The following is a 14259-nucleotide window of genomic DNA, read 5'->3' as shown; positions in this document are numbered from 1 at the left end:
TGTATGATCGATCTTCCCTTTCACCTCTCCTGTGAGCTCTTATATTTCATAACTGTCATACTGCTACATTCAGGTTTATTTTCATGTTATCCTTTATGAATAATGCCTTCATTAGAATTTTTAGTTCGTACAAGCTACAAGTTACTCCGGTGATGAGTAGACTTGTACATTTACAAAACTGCACACCAAAAGCTCTTAAATAAACCAATGTTGCGTTTATACCAGGGTTGTATGAAATTTTTTTAACCAAGGTTTAAGAGTTAATCATTAATAGCGGCTAAAATTGAATGAAGTAGAAATTTACAGAATGGATTGTAGTTAATGTAATGAACTTCGAATATGAAAAACAGAGTATGGGAAAATTAAACTGTTCGCATCTACATGCATTCTTTTGTGTGACTTCATAATCCAAGTGATATCTCACCAGTCTCCTCCAGGTCTTATTGTGCTCTCTGCCTTTATGTCTCCTTGTTCTCAGGCTGATATTTTCCTCACTATATTATTTATTCTAGTAGTACTAATCATGTGATTTGTTTTAAGTAGGAGTTTTGCTGTTTGACAATAAATATGAATGTTGTAAATGTCAGTTTTTTTTTTTTTTTGGTGGTAATTGCCATTGGTAAAATTTTCTCTTTACACAGGCTAATTTAATTATGCAAGTGTTGCAGCTTTCTGATGAGCAGATACAAATGCTCCCACCAAACAACGCTCTTCCATCATTCAGCTTAAGGAACAGATACAGCGTTCACAGCACTAAGTCTTTTTGATGATGTAAGAGAGCATATTGTTCCATTTCTTGCACACAAAGTATGTAAACACACGATAAGGAAACTTTCTTTTATTAAGGTATAAAAATAGAAGTCAATGTTAACTCATTAGATTTTAGGTAGATATGTGTTATAAATAATTAAGTAATCATTAGTGATTTTGTTCGTATTTGCAAGGCTGCTTGCTTTTGGAAAATAACTTTAGACAGCATGTTATAGTGATTCTTTTGAAATTGTTCACATGTGTTTAGACTGTTTATTATGTAGGTTATGATATTTTATTTTTTATGTTTATTCCCATATTAATTTGGATATATTTATATGGATTCATATGCTAAAATTGGTAATGCCATTAGTTGCATATTGTGGAAATGACCAGAGAAATTTTGTATTTTGCACCGATAGGCGTCCTCCCCTGCCAAAGAAAAAAAGAAACCCTAGTGTTATTATTGGTTAATATTAATTATTGAGGAGTAACACCCAATTATTGAAATTGTTTTGCATATACCTCATTTTGAATTTACACTGATAACTTATTTTTCAGCATGGAGTAAAGCTCACGCCTAACCGGAAGTGATGTACATAAGGATTTAAAGATATATGGTAAACTATTGTTCATTTCATCCTATCCCCTTGTTAATATAGAATATGTATACAGTTTATTGATTTTTATGAGTTGACAGTTGTCACAGGAAATCTGTAATGATGTTTCATAATTACCATTGCCTTTTATAAATGTATTCTAGTGTTAGGAATGGAAAATAAGTTAATTACAAATGCTTTCAAGATAGTTTCCAGGTACATATGTGCTGCTCGTGGGAAGCTGTTGCAAGTGGAGCTTGTGCTCTAATTTAGTCAGTATGTTTGTATGAAATAAGATTTTAAATTTCTAGATTTGATAACATGCTCTGTTTTTTGGCTCTCAAAGTGTATGTCTAAATTACTAATGAAAAGATGTGAAAATATTTTTCAACTGGAGGGAGAACAAGATACTATGTAATATACCTTGAATATTTAGCACTGTATAGGAATACTTTTATATAAAAAAGCATATATGCTATCTTTGTTTCATGTGCGATATTTTAGTTCCTACTTTGTATGTTATTTCTTGCAATTAATCGCTTACAGGAATATAGGTTAGTCTCCATTCACTTGATTAATTTTTATATTTTTCCTTTTAATTTTCCTGTTTTAATTGAAATGTTTTATTGGTACAGTTTATAATTTCTTATTGTAGAGGAGTTGTGTTCATAATTAGCCATTGTACTTCTAACTACATTGGTTACTGAAAGTTCGAGTGTAGAACTTTGTTTTGTGTAGCCTGGATTGAAGCATTTAAGGAGATCCTGTTAAACAGTATCAGAGGATTTGCCACATAATTTTAAATACTTGATATTTAAGATTTGTTAATGATGGAATTGTATGATTGCTCTTGAGGCATTCATTTAGGAGCCTTTACTTTGAAGACTATTAGAATATAAGTCAGTTACAAGCATGTATACTAGTGCCATCATGCATGTTGAAAGAAGGCAAACCAAGTTTTGAATAATCCTTACAACATGCAAAAAGAGAGGGGAGCCCCCTGTTTCACTTGCAAGAACACTCATTTCTACTTGTGAACTTATCTATCTTACTGAAAGTTTTCATCTTTTCACAATTTTCCATGAATTTTTATTATGTGAAAGTCAGTAATAATTTGTTTCAAATTGAGAAATGGTCATGTTATGCATGTGATGTTTTGTTTTATTTTTTGGATTTATTAGCAAATAAGGCAGTCCCGGTTTACGGCAGGGATTTCGTCCCTGGCGCCTGTAAGCTGAAAATTGCAGTACACAAAGCATCATAATTATAACGGGAATAAATAACACTTACAGTGCCGGTGCCATAAGTGTGGGTAACAGCGCCGTTAAATCCACTTACGGCACCGAAAAAATTGGGTTAACAGCGCTGTTGAGGCTAGTGCCATTAAGGTGGAATGACATAACCCGAACCTAATGTAACCCCCCGGGGACTGCCTGTATAGTTTTAGTCAGAATTTGTTCTTGAATTGAGTAGGGTAAATCATATTGTATTGGCTGTTGGTTTGACCAATCAATAGTTCTTATAAGAGGTTTTTTCCAACACTTTTTGGTCCAAATGTGGATGGATATCTGTAGAAAAAAGAGGGCATAAGAATGAGGACCCATGAGCTGTATGTACTGTACCATCTCGGTAGAGAGTATACTTTTTCATTTATTTTTTTATAGATTTCTAACCCTTTCAGTATCATCTTTGATATTGACAATGATAATTATCAGTCCGGAAAAATTTGCAATACTATATATGTGAAGTGAGAATATTGCAACAGGTGGTTCCTTGGGCTAGAGGTTTGTGAACAGCTTAAGATTTTTCAGCAAATTTGGGAAGTAAACTTTTTTGGATAGTAATGGGGGTCAGTCAAGATATGTAACCACTAAAGGTCTCCATGATGTTCATAATGTAGTGGGTTTCTTAATAACCTTTGTGCCAAATTTCTTCCAAATACCGCACTGGAGGTTCTCATGGAAAGGCTCCATGTATCAATTTCAGGCTCATGGCTTCAGTCTACTACTACTGCACTTTTGGTATTCATCAGGATAACTTCAGATGCTGTTCAGGCTTATTTAGTGGCTGATTTTACTATCCTTTACGCTAGTTATCATCATTATAAATTTGTATATGTCAGCTTTTCTCCTTTAGAGTTAGAAGTTAAATGAGTGCTCTCCACTCTCTTGTGTTCTGTGCCGTCTCTGCAAAATATCCTATCTAGGGAAGGTCTTCATCTATCCTTTTTACTAAATTTCTTGGCCTTTCAGTAGTTTTTGTCTTGCTGCTTCCATAATTATTACGTTTCTGAATGACCTTTTTCTTATCCCATCTCATTACCTGGGTAAACCATACTCAAGATTGATTTAATGATCACAAGTATAATTATTACAACCAGGAATGAAGAGCCTGATCAACTAACTCATGAATTTCCAGAACAGTTCAGGAGTCTCATGTCATGTAGCTGTTCTCCATCATCACTAGATCTGTCTTAAGAAATAAGGCTGCCAGGTGAGTGGTAGGAAGGTACTAAGGGTGTATCACCAAAATCTGGTAGTCTAGACATAGAGAGGGACCATGTATTACATAGGAAGGATACTTCATATTTTGAGAGCAAGTGATGATGTAGATTAGATTTCCTCTGGTACCTCCAGATTCAGGTTATGTTATGATGTCCACCAAAGAATGGAGCTTACAAGGAGTGTGTCAGAAATTTAATATCTCCGAGAATAGTACAAGTTGGGGTTAGTTTTAGACAACAATGTTAATTTTAAATGCATCTCAGATTGAGGGAATAATAATCATGTAATACAACACTATCGTAGTTAAACACATTTGAAGATGATGAAAAACCTTGGCCTAAAAGTTTACATGAGCAGTACCAGGCATCAAATTTGGGGCAAGGAGAGAGATTGTGTTGGTTCTTGGATTTGTGCCATTCAAGAACATTCATGCTGATTCCTTTAGAAGGAATCACAATTCTGCAAGTATCACTGAAAGCATGGAGGATTTTTTTTCAGCATATTTGTTTGACTGCCATGAGGAGCAGACTCCTGATCACCTGTTCAATCTACTTAGATTTAGCATGATGGAAGGCAAAATAATAGCCTAACTGTTAAGTTCCTATGCATTTCTGTGTACTTCATAGGAAATATGTGGAGTAGAAAATACAGGTCTACACCAACCATTAAGTACAAAATAATTAGATAATTACCAGTCTGATATGATAAATGTACACGATGAAAATTTTAGGAAAAAGATAATTAATATTTTTATATAAGAGAATTGAAACATCTGAAACATCTTTATTTCAAAATATAACTGTATAAATGGAGGTACCCTTCTTCTAGCTCCTTCAGTTAGAACATACTGTGCTTTTGGAATGCAGGCAGAAACAGAAATGAGTGTACTCTCTTAGGAGAGGGGTCTCCCCAATCTGGGAAATATCTTCTCTGCCTTTCAAAACTATCAGTTCATATTTTGTGTTACTAGTAAATGTAATAGGTTTTTATATGTAACAAATATAAAATAATTTGCTATGAAAGGGATATATTTTTGCTGTAGTTAATGTGGGCAAATCTTTTTTTGTAATTTAACCAGGAATGCTTTCATATTACATGCAGCTGTAACAACTTTAATGATTTAAGTCACATATTGGGTTGTCTTTTTCTCCAATTATTTGTAAATTGTCAAGCCGTCATTTTTTGTATTTCTGTATTTCATTTACTTGAAATCAGATGTATAGAATATAATAAATTTTTCTGTACTATACAGTATATGACTTTTGTATTGTTTTTACTGTATAGCTGTCTGTCATAACAGGCTTTTGAGTGAAGACAGTGGCAGTGTATCATAAGAATTTTAGATAAATTTTGATAGCCACTGAGGAAAAACCACAGAGATCTTTATTTTGTCATCACAGATCTTCAAAATTCTCCACCTTCTGGCTTCTGGTGAACACCCATGTCTTTGCTGCATAGAAGGGCAGACTTATAAACCCTATTTTAAATTTTTATTTGCTAATGGTCTTGTTTACTGTCATTCTAGCAATCTCTCCATTTTGCCCATGTTGCTACTCATTTTTTTGTAACTACCCTCTCAGTGTCTGCTTCAAAGTCCATTATGTTTTGAATACAATGGAAAATCTAGTGTCTTTTGCAAACAATCATTTGGCCCCAACTGTACTGCTTTCAGATCCTTAATTTTCCTTGTTCTCTTAGTCTCCTGCAACCTCATTGGCCAACCTTTCATGCTCTAAATTTTAGTTTTAATTTCAGATGTTACTCTTCTCTCTACCATCGACTCTTACATTTTGAACGCTGAAAATTCCTTGTTCCATTTACCCTTAGCATTTATTTGTTACACTCTTGTTTCTAAGCATGTAGTATTTGTTACACCCTTATTGTCTTTGTTATAGTACTTCTGATTTTTACTGCATTGTGATATTTTATTTTATTTTGCCTATGTTAATTTTTAGTGTATTCTTCATTCCATTTTACAACATACTTTGTTAAAAAAAATGCTTTGCATGAAGACCAGACAGTGGAAATTGATGAAATAGGTTAATTTCCTCCAAATTTTTTGACAGGTGTTGAAAAATTTACACTAAATACAATTCCTGTCCTATTCTAATTTCATTTTGGGGATGGCTTACTGCTGATTCCTTTTAAGCCAGTCTTTCATCTAGTTACTTGTCCATCCACCTTCAACTGTTCCCTGCTTTATATCCACCTCATTCAAGAGGAAACCTGTTATACCACCTATGAGTATCTGGAAATTTTACCTAGTTTGGTAGTAACAAGCACCATCATCATCAGTGTAGTGATACCACATTTTTGCCTTAAAAGGTTCTGAAATGAGTTCTCCCTGCTCTTCTGTCTGTTTTGCACCTACTTTAGTTCCCATTTGATCCTGGTCGTATTCATGCCCATTTTGCTTTAATTTTGGGCCTTCCTACTGGTCTTTGACCTGCTCCCTTTATATCTGCTTGGTTTGTACATTGTAGAGGGATTTTTTTTGCTGTCCGTTTGGCTGGCAGCATTACTGTACATACATTCTTTTTGGTGTCTTTCTACATACTGTCCAATTTCTCTAATTTTATCTTGCTCCTAACCTCACCTCTCAATTAGAAACATCCTTCTAATGAGTCCTGTAAATTGAGATTTGGTGGTCTTGTGAATTCAGAAATTAGACTGGACAGTCTCAAATACATACAGGCAGTTCTATATTTATGATGGGTCCGGCTTACGATGTTCCGAGGTTATGATGCTTTTCAAATATATTCATCAGAAATTATTTTTCTGGTTTATGATGCATGTTCTAGGGTTTACGGCGCCGATCCGACAAGAAATAAGTCCAAAAAGGCAAAATACTTAATCAATATTTCAACTTTATGAAAAATGCTATAAAAATGCAGTTCACATAGTTTTCAATACACCCAAAGCATTATAAGTAAGGTTTTCTTAGGATTTTTGACAACTTTCGACGATGTTCCGCTTATGACGATTTTCGGCTTACATGATGTCTGAAGAACGGAAACCCTGTCATAATCCAGGGACTGCCTGCAATGGTGATTGTTCTTGAAAAATAATCTTAACAGTATAGATGAAGTCTATCAAAATAGAGGAAGTCAAGTATTGAAGAAGGGATATTCACTTTTGCTAGAGATGCGAATGATACTGTAGTTTTGCAATTCCTTGTCTCTTGGGTTTGAAGGTGCTATACAACCTACAATTCAGTTTCACTACTTGACTACTCACCACCCCCCTCATTTTGGGACCACCTTGACGTGGTGAGGGGGCTCTCGAACCTCAGGAATCTCTTCCCAGGTTCGAACCCAAGAGTCCCATATGACATTATATATTTTCGAGTAACTTATGTGGACCTTTCCATTTTTTGCCAAAATTTTTGAAAGCAAATAAATGAGAAAACATATCATGGCTTAACGTGGAGTTAAATCCGAAGCTAAATAGTGAGAACTGTGGTAGATCCATCATCTACCCGACAATGTTCGGACCTGTTTTTCAGGCGGAACTATTCTGTGGAGCTGGACCACGGATTCCAGGGGGGGCCTGGTTCTAGGAATAGAACTCTTGGCATTCTATCCAGTTTGCCCGCCCCATAATGTGATTAGGATGGGGATAATTGTATTAACATAATACTCTTAGTCCTAGCAAGCGGGTTCTGCTTACACTTGGGCCATACTAATCATGTTATGCCATCCCCTTTTGGGTAGGGTAGGGATGCGGACATTTGGGAGTCTTTCTCACTGTGCCTTTGGCAGAAAATTTAACTTCGCGAAGGGCCAATGATATCTTTTCAAGAATTTTTTTTTTTTTTTTGTGTGTGTGTGTTGTGTGTGTGTGTGTGTGTAAACTCAAAATTTATGAAACTGTGAAATAAATGATTTGAGTACCCCTGGGGCCCCATGATGGAAAAACTACGGCACAGTTGATGACCATTGGCACGTCACTCCCGAATTTCCTAGGTACTGCCACAAGTAGTGAAAGTACTATAAAAGATACAAAGGAACACCCTGTTTCCAAGTAAAGCAGCAGAGCCAGAAAACCAAATAGAGTGCATAAATACAAAAGAAACAAACAAAAATAAATTGGTAAAACTCCAATATCGTAACAATGGAACCTATATGATGAACAATAATTCTGAATTAGAGACAAATAATCCCTCTCAGCAATACAGAAAAATATAAAAATCATAATAGACAAGCAACATACATAAAACAAGGACCAAAAGAAACAAAAAATTACCGACTTAATCCCACATTGGTACATTTTGATGACCTCTTTGGACCAGATAATTGGTCAAGATTTCTAGTCCCCCTCAAAGCTGACAACAAAATCTCAGCAGCGATGCTAGAAAACAAATTACTTAACATATATCCAACACAAGACATGGAATGCAGGACACATCAAGGACAATGAATGGCTTATCCAAGTAACCAATAAAAAGCAGTTCCACTGCCTTTTTAAGTATAACAGAATAAATAAATAATATAAAGTAATAATACAAGCCATGAAACATTGAATTATGTACAGGGTACAGTCATCCTACCCAATAGCAAGCAGGAGCTTCCTTCAAAACAACTATTGCTAGACTCCCTACAATTGAGATATAAACAATATCCACGATTTAGAAATATCTCTATTTCAAGTAGGAAAGATAAAAGTAAAAATATCAACATTGCCAAAATAAAATTTACAGGCCAAGACTTACCATTTAAAATAAAAAATTCTTGGACAAATAGAGAAGTTCGTCCTTTGTTCCTAAACCATTACAATGTACACAGTGCTCAAGTATGGACACACATACAAAAGATGCCGTAATAAAGCTATATGTGCAGTCTGTGCATCAGATGACCATACCACTAATTGGAACTGTAAACAATTAAAATGAAATATTAATTGTGGACTAGCCCATCACGCAAAATCTAAGGAGTGTTCATTTTACCAATATAACACAGAACTTCAGTTGTTAATAAATAGGACAGGAATGTCAGTCATGGAAGCCAGACTTGAGCTAAAAGTAAGAGGCGTTAACAATCCATCCAAAACCCCCACCTTTTCAAATGTGACTAAAATCAAGACATCAAACAGCACAATGACAAACAAGATAGTATAAACATGAAACTGGATTTCATACCAATAATACTGAAACCCAAAATAAAAGTGATATTACAACAACCAATACCACCACCAACATAGATGATTCAGTTTATCCATGGAAAAGAACTTCCAATAGAAGAAAGAATTAAATAATGATGATAATCGAACTGGCATAAAGAAAAGAATTCTAGAAAGAACCCCACCTAAGGGAAAAAAAAAGTAAATATTGAAATTACAATCAATCCAGAGAGACTCCAACTACACCAGGAGAACATTTTAAAAAAGATATTAAAACTAACCTCATCACAAGTGGAAATACACAATTACCCTCAATCTCAATCAAACAGCCAACATCTGGACAGTAAAAGATCACTCTTTACAATTTCCATCAAATAATACTAATGAAAATCATACCATTAAACCAAACCAAAATATAACTATCACCCCCCAACCATCCACAAGACCGAAGATCCCATCCCATTAACAACAACAAAACAAATAACCCCTCAAACCAACAGTCCTTATCACTACAGAAAAGGAACAATAGAATTACAAAACCAGACATTTCTAAAGCTAGACCAAAAACTTCTGAACCAATAATTAACATTACCAAACATGCCTCATCTTGTGGTTGTAATGAATGCTTTGTAAGTACATTCTAACCAACTAACTACCAAGACAGAGGACACAGTACGAAATTGTATTGACAATTTTACCAAATTAAGGAGGTGCCCTTTAACACACCAACATGAGAACGAATTATGTTCTGAATCCTTAAAATACAAAAAGGAAATTATAAAATCAAAAATACTTATTAATATTCAACTATGAAAAACAAACAACTGCAGAATCTAATAACCAACATACAAATACAACGATTAAAAAACCACAAATAAATTCAAATGCATATAACTACGAGATAAAGTAAAATCAACAATCAATTACAGAATTTAACACCAATTCCTCCCAATAATGGAATATAAATCATTCAATGGAATATAAATGGTCTCTTAACCCGACTACGTCTGGTGAATTACAAAGAATCATACGAGACCACAACCCAATGTGCATATGTCTACAACATATAGAAGTAACCCTACAAATATCCAACACTATAAAATTGCCTGTTATTCACCAACTGACGGTGGAAAATTAGGCACAGCCATATACGTTTCATAATAGCATTACATATGAACCTGTGCACATACCATCTATGCCATATCAAATAACATCAATTAAACTGTATATGCCTGATAAAAGTAAAATTACTATTTGTAATTTATATAACCAACCAATTTCAATGCAAATTTCAGTGATTTTTCTGAACTTATTAGCAAAAGTATACAGGAACCACTACTTATAGTAGGAGATTTTAATGCACATAATCCATTATGGGATATTAATAACCCCACTGGAGGAAAAAACACATCCGGAATCAACATAGAGAATACTATAATGAAACACAATCTGTATTGTCTCAATGAAAGCGAAGTTCCGAACATATTTTTCAAATACACCTAACCTTTTCTTCAATTGACATTGCATTATGTTCAAATGATGGTAGCGGAGAAATTTGAATGGAACGTCCTAGACGATTCATACACAAGTGACCATTTCCCAATCATTCTGAACTACTTAAGTAATGTCAAAATATTGCCACTACAAGATATAATATCCAAAAAGCTAACTGGGATAAATATTTCCTATACACACGAAACATACCACCATTCCCACCATAATGAAGATCACAATACTACATTGAATCCTTCTCAACTTCATAATAAATGCTGCAGATAAAAGTATTCCAAAAACCAAAACACATTCCACAAAATCCCCTGTCCCATGGTGGAATCCAACATTAACAACATTAAGTAAAATAAAACATATATTGAGTCGCAATCTAAACAGACTCAAAACTCGCCTTAAATCACTCAACAAAATGCCCTATAGTATAAACATATTAAACAAAATAGTTATAACAAACATAACAATTAACCACATTAAACCACTATATAACAAATATACAGCCAAATTTAGAAAACGGTAATAGCTGAAAAATCGCATCATGGAAGGAATATGTCTCAAACATATCTTCAAACACATCCACAAGGGATGTCTGGCAAAAGATAAGGAAAATCAATGGAAAACATATAAGACCTCCAAGAAGTGCAATACATTTAAATGGAAAAATATACCATGATACTTATGAAATATCAAACATAATTGGGAAACATTTTGAAAACATCAGTGCTTACTCCAGCCTAGATACACATTTTCAAAGTATCAGAAAACAAAAAGAAAATACAATAATACTCAATTTTGAAACTCTTGAAGACCTGGAATATAACTATATTTTTAACATGGATGAACTAGATAATGCCATCAACTCTTGTCATCCCTCTGCACCAGGATATGATAAAATATCATTTGAAATGATAGAAAAATTAGCTCCTATAGCTAAAATCATATTTATTAAAATTTTACAATAGTATCTGGCTAAAACGTGTCTTTCCTGATAAATGGAAACATGCCATAATTATTCAATAAACAAACCAGGAAAGGATGCAAGTAATCCTCCAATTATAGACCGTTATCTTTCTAACAAGTGCCTATGCAAAATCTTAGAAAAAATGGTTAATGCACGATTAACTATGTAATAACCAAAGAATCCATTTTAACACCAACACAATCTGGTTCAATAGCTGGCAGATCAACCCTAGATCCCTTAACACATTTAGAAGATCATATCAAAAAAGCTTGAACAAAAGAACAAAATTAACAGTAGCTATATTTTTTGATATAGAAAAAGCATACGATACAACATGGAAACATAACATCATGCAAAAACTCCACTCCAAGGGACTAAGAGGCCACTTACCAATATTTATTAAGAACTTCTTAACAAACAGAACTTTTCAAGTAAGAGTAGAAAATTCCTACTCAGTAACCTATAAACTGGAAGAAGAATCCCTCAAGGTAGTGTCTTGAGCTGTACATTGTTTGCTTTAGCAATCAATGACATTACTATAAATTTACCAAGTGGTGTACAAAATTTACAGTTTATGTTGATGACTTTGTCATTTACTATACGAGTAGTAGCTGAGACATGCTCAGAGAGTTCTCAGTACTGCCATTTCAAATATATGTAGTTGGGCAAATTCAGTTGGATTTAAATTTTCAACTGATAAAACAAAAGCAATCGTCTTCTACAAAGACAAAAGGTGGATGAAGAACCAAACAATCAAAAACTGCATCTTTATAGCACTGAAATACAATTTTTGTGTACAAAAATCAAGTATCTAGGAGTAATATTTGATCAAACATTTAAATTGGAAAGAGCACATCAATACATTAAAGCCAAGGGCATCAAAGCCCTTGCCATATTAAAAAAGTTTATCACACACTAATTGGGGAGCAAAGCGAGACATTTTATTAATGATATATAAGGCAACAGTCTTATCCATAATAGATTACTGCTGTCCAATATATTCATCCGCCTCAGAATCTGCATTAAAATCTCTCGATGCAGTGCACATGAAGGCGTGCGATTGTGCACAGGAGCTTTCCGATCGTCCCCAACAACTCACTTTTGGTGGAGGCAGGTGTTTTGCCCTTAAAACATCACCGTAATTTAATAACAATACAAAGTCTTTCAATGCAAGCAGGATCGTCTCCTGCAACTTACTGCTTCCAAAACTGTAATCAAGTAACAGCAGTTAATAGTACTAGCTCTTTCCCAAAAAGAGCTAGATACATAATGAACATACATAATATGAATCCAATTTTTCACCCACCAATGGAATTGCCACACCATGGATTTTGAATAGAGTAAAGATATGTACCTCCCTGTCTTACCTACTCAAAAACAAATGACAAATACGGAAATGTACCGCCAACATGCTTTGGAGCACATTAGAAGAAAAGGCGACAAATTTATGATATATACAGACGGCTCCAAAAATAATGTTGGAGTAGGAGCATCTGCATATTCGAAAAATATGTTAAGTAAAAAAGCCCTACCTTCAATATCATCAGTATTTACTGCTGAAGTCACAGCCATACAGATGGCTCTAGATATGATATCTGAGGGCAAAAGCAAGTGTCTCTGTTATTTTCATTCAGTGACGTCACGTAGCGCTATAGATGCAATAAGACAGTATAAACCAGGAAACCAAATAGTACAGAAATTCAAATAAAAATTCATCAACTCCTCCAATCAGGAATATCAATGGAAATATGTTGGATCCCAGCACACGTGGAATAAAAGGAAATGAATATGCAGACTCTGCCTGCCAAATTAGCCTGCACTATCCCTCCAACAATTTCATGATGCCCCAGTGTCAGACTGGGTAAAATCAGTTAAAACATTTAATTTACCAGGGATTGGAAATAAGAAGAATGGGCCTCTGTGCCAACAACAAATAAACTTAAAAATATAAAAACTGAAGTCTATGCATGGAGGACATCCTCACAGGAGGAAAGAGCAAAAGAGGTGATCCTAGCAAGGCTACGTATAGGACACAGAAGCTTCTCACATGGTCACTTGATGTCAACACCACATGCTGACCCAGTGAAATGTAACAGATGTCAAACACCCATGACAGTACAGCATTTGCTTGTAGAGTGCCCAAATTGGACCCAGCAAAGATCTATTTATTCTGCGGAGTTCGGAAATGAAAAATATTCTTGCGGAAAGCAGGATTTTTTCAATTAATAAAATCATAAATTTTTTAAATAAGACGGGTTTCTCAAATAAAGAATCTCTTTTTTTTTTTTTTTTTTTTTTTTTTTCTTCTCAGGATTGATCCCTGAGAACCAGCCCGCCCGAGAAGAGTCTACTTGAGACTCAGAGGTCTGGAAAAACTACAACCTATTAATAATAATAATAATTGGACCTACTCAGGGAGACATTGTTTTTGTTTGTATTTTAATATATAGCCTATGCATGTAACAATAGTAAATAAAAACTAAATTACCACTCTGTACAGCTTGTTAACTCACTAAGAATTTTGTATTTTGAAGAGGTTAAAATGCATTTGTCTAAGAAAACTAAACATTCATATAAAATCTTTAAATCCATAACTATATACAACAAAAAAATAAGTTACAATAATCAACTATACAATACGTACTTTATATCATTTGAAATATAATAGTAAGTAAATCTATTTACTTGAAACAATTTCCAAGGAACATTTATCTCATTTGTTTGTTATATTCTTGCCAATAATCATTTGTCATCATCTGAGTTAACCTGGATACAGTTCGTTCAAAGGCAAACATCTCTTCTTCTCCTGTAAAAATAC

The 14259-nt window shown here is 34.2% G+C and overlaps 1 protein-coding gene and 1 long non-coding RNA gene across 4 annotated transcripts in view; one reads left to right on the top strand and one right to left on the bottom strand.

Moving 5' to 3' along the window:
• The window catches only part of LOC135214803 (putative ATPase N2B), a 108813-nt gene that overhangs the window by 26853 nt on the left and 67701 nt on the right, over window positions 1–14259 (bottom strand). The window lies entirely within an intron of this gene.
• Window positions 646–1918, top strand: LOC135214804 (uncharacterized). Its single transcript, XR_010314469.1, has 2 exons — window positions 646–771; window positions 1312–1918. It is a non-coding gene; the product is annotated as an uncharacterized LOC135214804 (long non-coding RNA).

This window comes from Macrobrachium nipponense, chromosome 46 (assembly GCF_015104395.2).
Source record: "Macrobrachium nipponense isolate FS-2020 chromosome 46, ASM1510439v2, whole genome shotgun sequence".
Lineage (NCBI taxonomy): Eukaryota > Metazoa > Arthropoda > Malacostraca > Decapoda > Palaemonidae > Macrobrachium > Macrobrachium nipponense.
The sequence above is the reverse complement of the archived record's forward strand: the minus strand, read 5'-3'. Positions and strand labels throughout refer to the sequence as shown.